Source organism: Triticum urartu, chromosome 5A (genome assembly GCF_056163025.1).
Source record: "Triticum urartu cultivar PI428250 chromosome 5A, HENAU_Tu73, whole genome shotgun sequence".
NCBI lineage: Eukaryota > Viridiplantae > Streptophyta > Magnoliopsida > Poales > Poaceae > Triticum > Triticum urartu.
In genome coordinates, this window is record NC_141877.1 from 539,095,896 (window position 1) to 539,103,837 (window position 7,942).

Here is a 7,942-nt window from a genome sequence, read left to right on the forward strand (position 1 = left end):
TCCTTTCTAGAGAAGGAGTTTCTCTCGAAGGAAGTGAGTGGGAGGAAAGTAGAACTTGATGAGGTAATTGTACCTTCTCCTGAATTGGAAAGTAGTTCATCACAGAAATCAGTTCCAGTGGTTCCTACACCAATTAGTGAGGAAGCTAATGATGATGATCATGAAACTTCAGATCAAGTTACTACCGAACCTCGTAGGTCAACCAGAATACGTTCCGCACCAAAGTGGTCCGGTAATCCTATTCTGGAAATCATGTTACTAGACCATGACAAATCTACGAACTATGAGGAAGCGATGATGAGCCCAGATTCCGCGAAATGGCTTGAGGCCATGAAATCTGAGATGGGATCCATGTATGAGAACAAAGTATGGACTTTGATTGACTTTCCCGATGATCGGTGAGTCATGGAGAATAATGGATCTTCAAGAGGAAGACGGACGATGATAGTAGTCTTACTATCTACAAAGCTCGAATTGTTGCAAAACATTTTTGATGAGATCAAGGTATTGACTATGATGAGATTTTCTCACTCGTATCGATGCTTAAAACTCTGTCCGAATCATGTTAGCAATTGCCGCATTTTATGAAATCTGGCAAATGGATGTCAAAACTGCGTTCCTTAATGGATTTCTTAAAGAAGAGTTGTATATGATGCAACCAGAAGGTTTTGTCAATCCTAAAGGTGCTAACAAAGTGAGCAAGCTCCAGCGATCCATCTATGGACTGGTGCAAGCATCTCGAAGTTGGAATATATGCTTTGATAAAGTGATCAAAGCATATGGTTTTATACAGACTTGCGGTGAAGCCTGTATTTACAAGAAAGTGAGTGGGAGCACCACAGCATTTCTGATAAGTACTCCCTCCGTTCCGAATTACTTGTCTTGGATTTGTCTAGATACAAATGTATCTAGACTCATTTTAGTGCTAGATACCTCCGTATCTAGACAAATCTAAGACAAGTAATTCGGAATGGAGGGAGTATATGTGAATGACATATTGTTGATCGGAAATAATGTAGAATTTTCTGGAAAGCATAAAGGAGTGTTTGAAAGGAGTTTTTCAAAGGAAGACCTCGGTGAAGCTGCTTACATATTGAGCATCAAGATCTATAGAGATAGATCAAGACGCTTGATATATTTTCAATGAGTACATACCTTGACAAGATTTTGAAGTAGTTCAAAATAGAACAGTCAAAGAAGAAGTTCTTGCCCGTGTTGCAAGGTGTGAAGTTGAGTAAAGACTCAAAAACCAACCACGACAGAACATAGAAAGAGAATGAAAATACATTCCCTATGCCTCAGTCATAGGTTCTATAAAATATGCTATGCTGTGTACCAGACCTATTGTGTACCTCACCATAAGATTGGCAAGAGGGTACAATAGTGATCCAGGAGTGGATCACTGGACATCGGTAAAAAATATCCTTAGTGGAATAAGGAAATGTTTCTCGGTTATGGAGGTGACAAAGAGTTCCTCGTAAAGAGTTACGTCGATGCAAGCTTTGACACCGATCTGGATGACTCTAAGTCTCGATCTAGATACATATTAAAAGTGGGAGCAATTAGCTAGAGTAGCTCCGTGCAAAGCATTGTAGACATAGAAAATTTGCAAAATACGGCTCTGAATGTGGCAGACCCGTTGTCTAAATTTCTCTCACAAGCAAAACATGAGCACTCTTTGGGTGGTAATCACATAGCGATCTGAACTAGATTATCGAATCTAGTAAACCCTTTGGGTGTTAGTCACATGGATATGTGAACTAATCACATAAAGATGTGAACTATTCGTGTTAAATCACATGACGATGTGAACTAGATTATTGACTCTAGTGCAAGTGGGAGACTGAAGGAAATATGCCCTAGAGGCAATAATAAAGTTGTTATTTATATTTCCTTATATCATGATAAATGTTTATTATTCATGCTAGAATTGTATTAACCGGAAACTTAGTACATGTGTGAATACATAAAAAAAACAGAGTGTCACTAGTATGCCTCTACTTGACTACCTCGTTAATCAAAGATGGTTAAGTTTCCTAGCCATGGACAAAGAGTTGTCATTTGATAAGCGGGATCACATCATTAGAGAATGATGTGATTGACTTGACCCATCCGTTAGCTTAGCACCATGATCGTTACAGTTTGATTGCTACTGCTTTCTTCATGACTTATACATGTTCCTCAGACTATGAGATTATGCAACTCCCGAATACCGGAGGAACACCTTGTGTGCTATCAAACGTCACAACGTAACTGGGTGATTATAAAGATGCTCTACAGGTGTCTCCGATGGTGTTTGTTGAGTTGGCATAGATCAAGATTAGGATTTGTCACTCCGAGTATCGGAGAGGTATCTCTGGGCCCTCTCGGTAATGCACATCACTATAAGCCTTGCAAGCAATGTGAATAATGAGTTAGTTACAGGATGATGCATTACGGAACGATTAAAGAGACTTGCCGGTGACGGGATTGAACTAGGTATTGAGATACCGACGATCGAATCTCGGGCAAGTAACATACCAATGACAAAGGGAACAACATATACCGTTATGCGGTTTGACCGATAAAGATCTTCGTAGAATATGTAGGAACCAATATGAGCATCCAGGTTCCGCTATAGGTTATTGACTGGAGATGAGTCTCGGTCATGTCTACATAGTTCTCGAACCCGTAGGGTCCGCATGCTTAACATTTTGTGATGATTTGTATTATGAGTTATGTGATTTGATGACCGAAGTTTGTTCGGAGTCCCGGATGAGATCGGGGAAATGACAAGGAGTCTCAAAATGGTCGAGACATAAAGATCAATATATTGGAAAGCTATATTCGGACATCCGAAAGGTTCCGAGTGATTCAGATATTTTTCGGAGTACCGGAGAGTTACGGGAATTCGTATTGGGCCTTAATGGGCCATACGGGAAAGGAGAGAAAGGCCTCAAGGGTGGCCGCGCCCCTTCCCCATGGACTGGTCTGAATTGGACTAGGGAAAGGGGGCGTCCCCTTCGTTCCTTCTCCTTCTCCCTTCCCTTTTTCCTATTCCATGTGGGAGGTGGAATCCTACTAGGACTATGAAGTCCTGATACGTCTCCAACGTATCTATAATTTTTTATTGCTCCATGCTATATTATCTACTATTTTGGACATTATTGGGCTTTATTATCCACTTTTATATTATTTTTGGGACTAACCTATTAACCGGAGGCCCAGCCCAGAATTGCTATTTTTTGCCTGTTTTAGGGTTTCGAAGAAAAGGAATATCAAACGGAGTCCAAACGGAATGAAACCTTCGGGAACGTGATTTTCTCATCGAATATAACTCAGGAGACTTGGACCCTACGTCAAGACACATAACAGGAGGCCACGAGGTAGGGGGCGCGGCCTACCCCCCAGGCGCGCCCTCCACCCTCGTGGGCCCCCTGTTGCTCCACCGACGTACTTCTTCCTCCTATATATACCCACGTACCCCCAAATGATCAGAACGAGATCCAAAACCCTAATTCCACTGCCGTAACTTTTTGTATCCACGAGATCCCATCTTGGGGCCTGTTCCGGAGCTCCGCCGGAGGGGGCATCGATCACGGAGGGCTTCTACATCAACACCATAGCCCCTCCGATGAAGTGTGAGTAGTTTACCTCAGACCTACGGGTCCATAGTTAGTAGCTAGATGGCTTCTTCTCTCTTTTTGGATCTCAATACAATGTTCTCCCCCTCTCTTGTGGAGATCTATTTGATGTAATCTTCTTTTTGCGGTGTGTTTGTTGAGAACGATGAATTGTGTGTTTATGATCAAGTATATCTATGAATAATATTTGAATCTTCTCTGAATTCTTTTATGTATGATTGGTTATCTTTGCAAGTCTCTTCGAATTATCAGTTTGGTTTGGCCTACTAGATTAATCTTTCTTGCAATGGGAGAAGTGCTTAGCTTTGGGTTCAATCTTGCGGTGTCCTTTCCCGGTGACAGTAAGGGCAGCAAGGCACGTATTGTATTGTTGCCATCGAGGATAACAAGATGGGGTTTTCTTCATATTGCATGAGTCTATCCCTCTACATCATGTCATCTTGCTTAAGGCGTTACTCTGTTTTTAACTTAATATTCTAGATGCATGCTAGATAGCGGTCGATGAGTGGAGTAATAGTAGTAGATGCAGGCAGGAGTCGGTCTACTTGTCTCGGACGTGATGCCTATATACATGATCATACCTAGATATTCTCATAACTATGCTCAATTCTGTCAATTGCTCAACAGTAATTTGTTCACCCACCGTAGAATACTTATGCTCTCGAGAGAAGCCACTAGTGAAACCTATGCCCCCCGAGTCTATCTTTATCATATCAATCTCCTACTACTTAGTTATTTACTTTGCCTTTATTTTACTTTGCATCTTTATCATAAAAATACCAAAAATATTATCTTATCATATCTATCAGATCTCACTCTTGTAAATGGCCCTATAGGGATTGACAACCCCTATTTGCGTTGGTTGCAAGGATTTATTTGTTTTGTGCAGGTGCGAGGGACTCGCGCGTAGCCTCCTACTGGATTGATACCTTGGTTCTCAAAAACCGAGGGAAATACTTACGCTACTTTGCTGCATCATCCCTTCCTCTTTGGGGAAAACCAACGCAGTGCTAAAAGAGGTAGCAAGAAGGATTTCTGGCGCCGTTGCCGGGGAGGTCTACGCAAAAGTCAACATACCAAGTACCCATCACATACCCTTATCTCCCGCATTACATTATTTGCCATTTGCCTCTCATTTTTCTCTCCCCCACTTCACCCTTGCCGTTTTATTTGCCCCCCTCTCTCTATCCTCCCTCTATTTGCCTCTTTTTGCCCGCTTGCTTTTTGTTTGCTTGTGTGTTAGTTTGCTTGCTTGTCGTTATGGCTAGTCCCTTATCTTCTCCATTGTCTCCCGAGAATGAAATTCTAAATTTTAAGCAAAGGGAGGGTGAAAATCTAAAAGATGCTTGGTATAGAATTTGCAATGCTCAAAATAAATCTACTAGGAAGCAATCTACTACGATTCTCCTTCGCAATTTTTATGTGGGCATTACTCCTTGGCACCGTTATGTTCTTGATACTATTACCGGAGGGAACTTTTTGGTAGCCATACTTTTGATTCTTATAATGCTATGTTAGATTTATTTGGCTCACCCCCTCTCTTGGTTAATGGAACTATATTAACTTTGGAGCATGTAATGCAAAGGCTTGAGATTATTGAAAATAAGGTTGCTACCATAGAGTTAATTGAAAATTTGGATAAAAAGATCCACATCCGAATCTCTCAATATGGATCTAAAGTAGGAGTTACTTTGAAAGATATCAAATAAAAGGAACCCATAGTTAATGAGAAAATAAATCACGATTCCGTTAGGATCGATAAACTTGAGAATATTATTACCAACTTGGGAACCGCTTTTTCTTCCGTAAAGAATACTCTGAGTCCCTCCACTAAAGTTGCCAAACTTATGTACGTTCCTAAAAATAAGGGTGAATCATCTAGTAAGGAAATTGCGGATCTCAAATCTATAAGTGTTCATCCCAATCTTTTTGCTATCATTAAGGAACCATTTGTTACAAATGAATTTTTCGATCTTGTGCCTAAAATCTTGATAATTAATAAAAAGAAAGAAATTCCTAAAGATGGTAGATGCCTCATTGAAGAATTGCCTACCAAAGATGGCAATACCTAGATCTATTCTTGCTTGTTATGCCTAACTAGGGGCGTTAAACGATAGCGCTTGTTGGGAGGAAACCCAATTTTATTTTTATTACTTGATTTTTGCTCCTGTTTAGTAATAAATAAATTGTCTAGCCTCTGTTTTGGTTGTGTTTTTTGTGTTTAATTAGTGTTTGTTCCAAGTAGAACCGTTAGGAAGACTTGGGGAAAGTCTTGTTGAACTTGCCGTAAAAAACAGAAACTTTGGCGCTCACGAGAACTGCTGTAATTTTTATTTGGAAAGTGATATTTAGTTAATTCTTTTTGCAGATGATTAATAGATAAATTCCTCACGTCCATAAATTTATTTTAGAATTTTTGGGGTTCCGGATCTTGCGCTAGCTACATATTACTACAGACTGTTCTGTTTTTGACAGATTCTGTTTTTTCATGTGTTGTTTGCTTATTTTGATGAATCTATGGCTAGTAAAATAGTTTATAAACCATAGAGAAGTTGTAATACAGTAGGTATAATACCCATATAAATAAAGAATGAGTTCATTACAGTACCTTGAAGTGGTATTTTGTTTTCTTTCGCTAACGGAGCTCATGAGATTTTCTACTTTAAGTTTTGTGTTGTGAAGTTTTCAAGTTTTGGGTGAAGATTTGATGGATTATGGAACAAGGAGTGGAAAGAGACTAAGCTTGGGGATTTCCATGGCACACCCAAGATAATATAAGGACACCTAAAAGCCAAAGCTTGGGGATGCCCCGGAAGGCATCCCCTCTTTCGTCTACTTCTATCGGTAATTTTACTTGGAGCTATATTTTTATTCGCCACATGATATGTGTTTTGCTTGGAGCGTCTTGTATGATTTGAGTCTTTGCTTGTTAGTTTACCACAATAATCCTTGCTGTACACACCTTTTGAGAGAGCCATACATGATTTGGAATTTGTTAGAATACTCTATGTGCTTCGCTTATATCTTTTGAGTTATATAATTTTGCTCTAGTGCTTCACTTATATCTTTTAGAGCACGGTGGTGGATTTGTTTTATAGAAACCATTGATCTCTCATGCTTCACTTAGATTATTTTGAGAGTCTTAATAGCATGGTAATTTGCTTAAAATCCTAATATGCTTGGTATGCAAGATTAATAATAAAACTTTCTTATGAGTGTGTTGAATACTAAGAGAAGTTTGATGCTTGATGATTGTTTTGAGACATGGAGGTAATAATATCAAAGTCGTGCTAGTTGAGTAGTTGTGAAATTGAGAAATACTTGTGTTGAGGTTTGCAAGTCCCGTAGCATTCACGTATGGTAAACGTTATGCAACAAATTTGAAACATGAGGTGTTATTTGATTGTCTTCCTTATGAGTGGCGGTCGGGGACGAGCGATGGTCTTTTCCTACCAATCTATCCCCCTAGGAGCATGCATGTAGTACCGAGGTTTTTGATGACTTGTAGATTTTTGCAATAAGTATGTGAGTTCTTTATGACTAATCTTGAGTCCATGGATTATACGCACTCTCACCCTTCCATCCTTGCTAGCCTCTTCGGTACCGTGCATTACCCTTTCTCACATTGAGAGTTGGTGCAAACTTCGCCGGTGCATCCAAACCCCGTGATATGATACGCTCTTTCACACATAAACCTCCTTATATCTTCCTCAAAACAGCCACCATACCTACCTATTATGGCATTTCCATAGTCATTCCGAAATATATTGCCATGCAACTTTCCATCATTCCGTTCATCATGACACATTCATCATTGTCATATTGCTTAGCATGGTCATGTAGTTGACATAGTATTTGTGGCAAAGCCACCGTTCATAATTCTTACATACATGTCACTCTTGGTCCATTGCATATCCCGGTACACCACCGAAGGCATTCATATAGAGTCATCTTTGTTCTAGTATCGAGTTGTAATCATTGAGTTGTAAATAAATAGAAGTGTGATGATCATCATTTTCTAGAGCATTGTCCCAAGTGAGGAATATAAAAAAAAGAAAGAAAGGCCATAAAAAAGAGAAGGCCAAAAAAAGAGAAAGGCCATAAAAAGAACGAGAAAAGGCCAAAAAAAAAGAAAAGAGAAAAAAATGAGAGAAAAAGAGAGAAGGGACAATGTTACTATCCTTTGCCACACTTGTGCTTCAAAGTAGCACCATGATCTTCATATTAGAGAGTCTCTCATGTTATCACTTTCATATACTAGTGGGAAATTTTCATTATAGAACTTGGCTTGTATATTCCAAGAATGGGCCTCCTCAAGT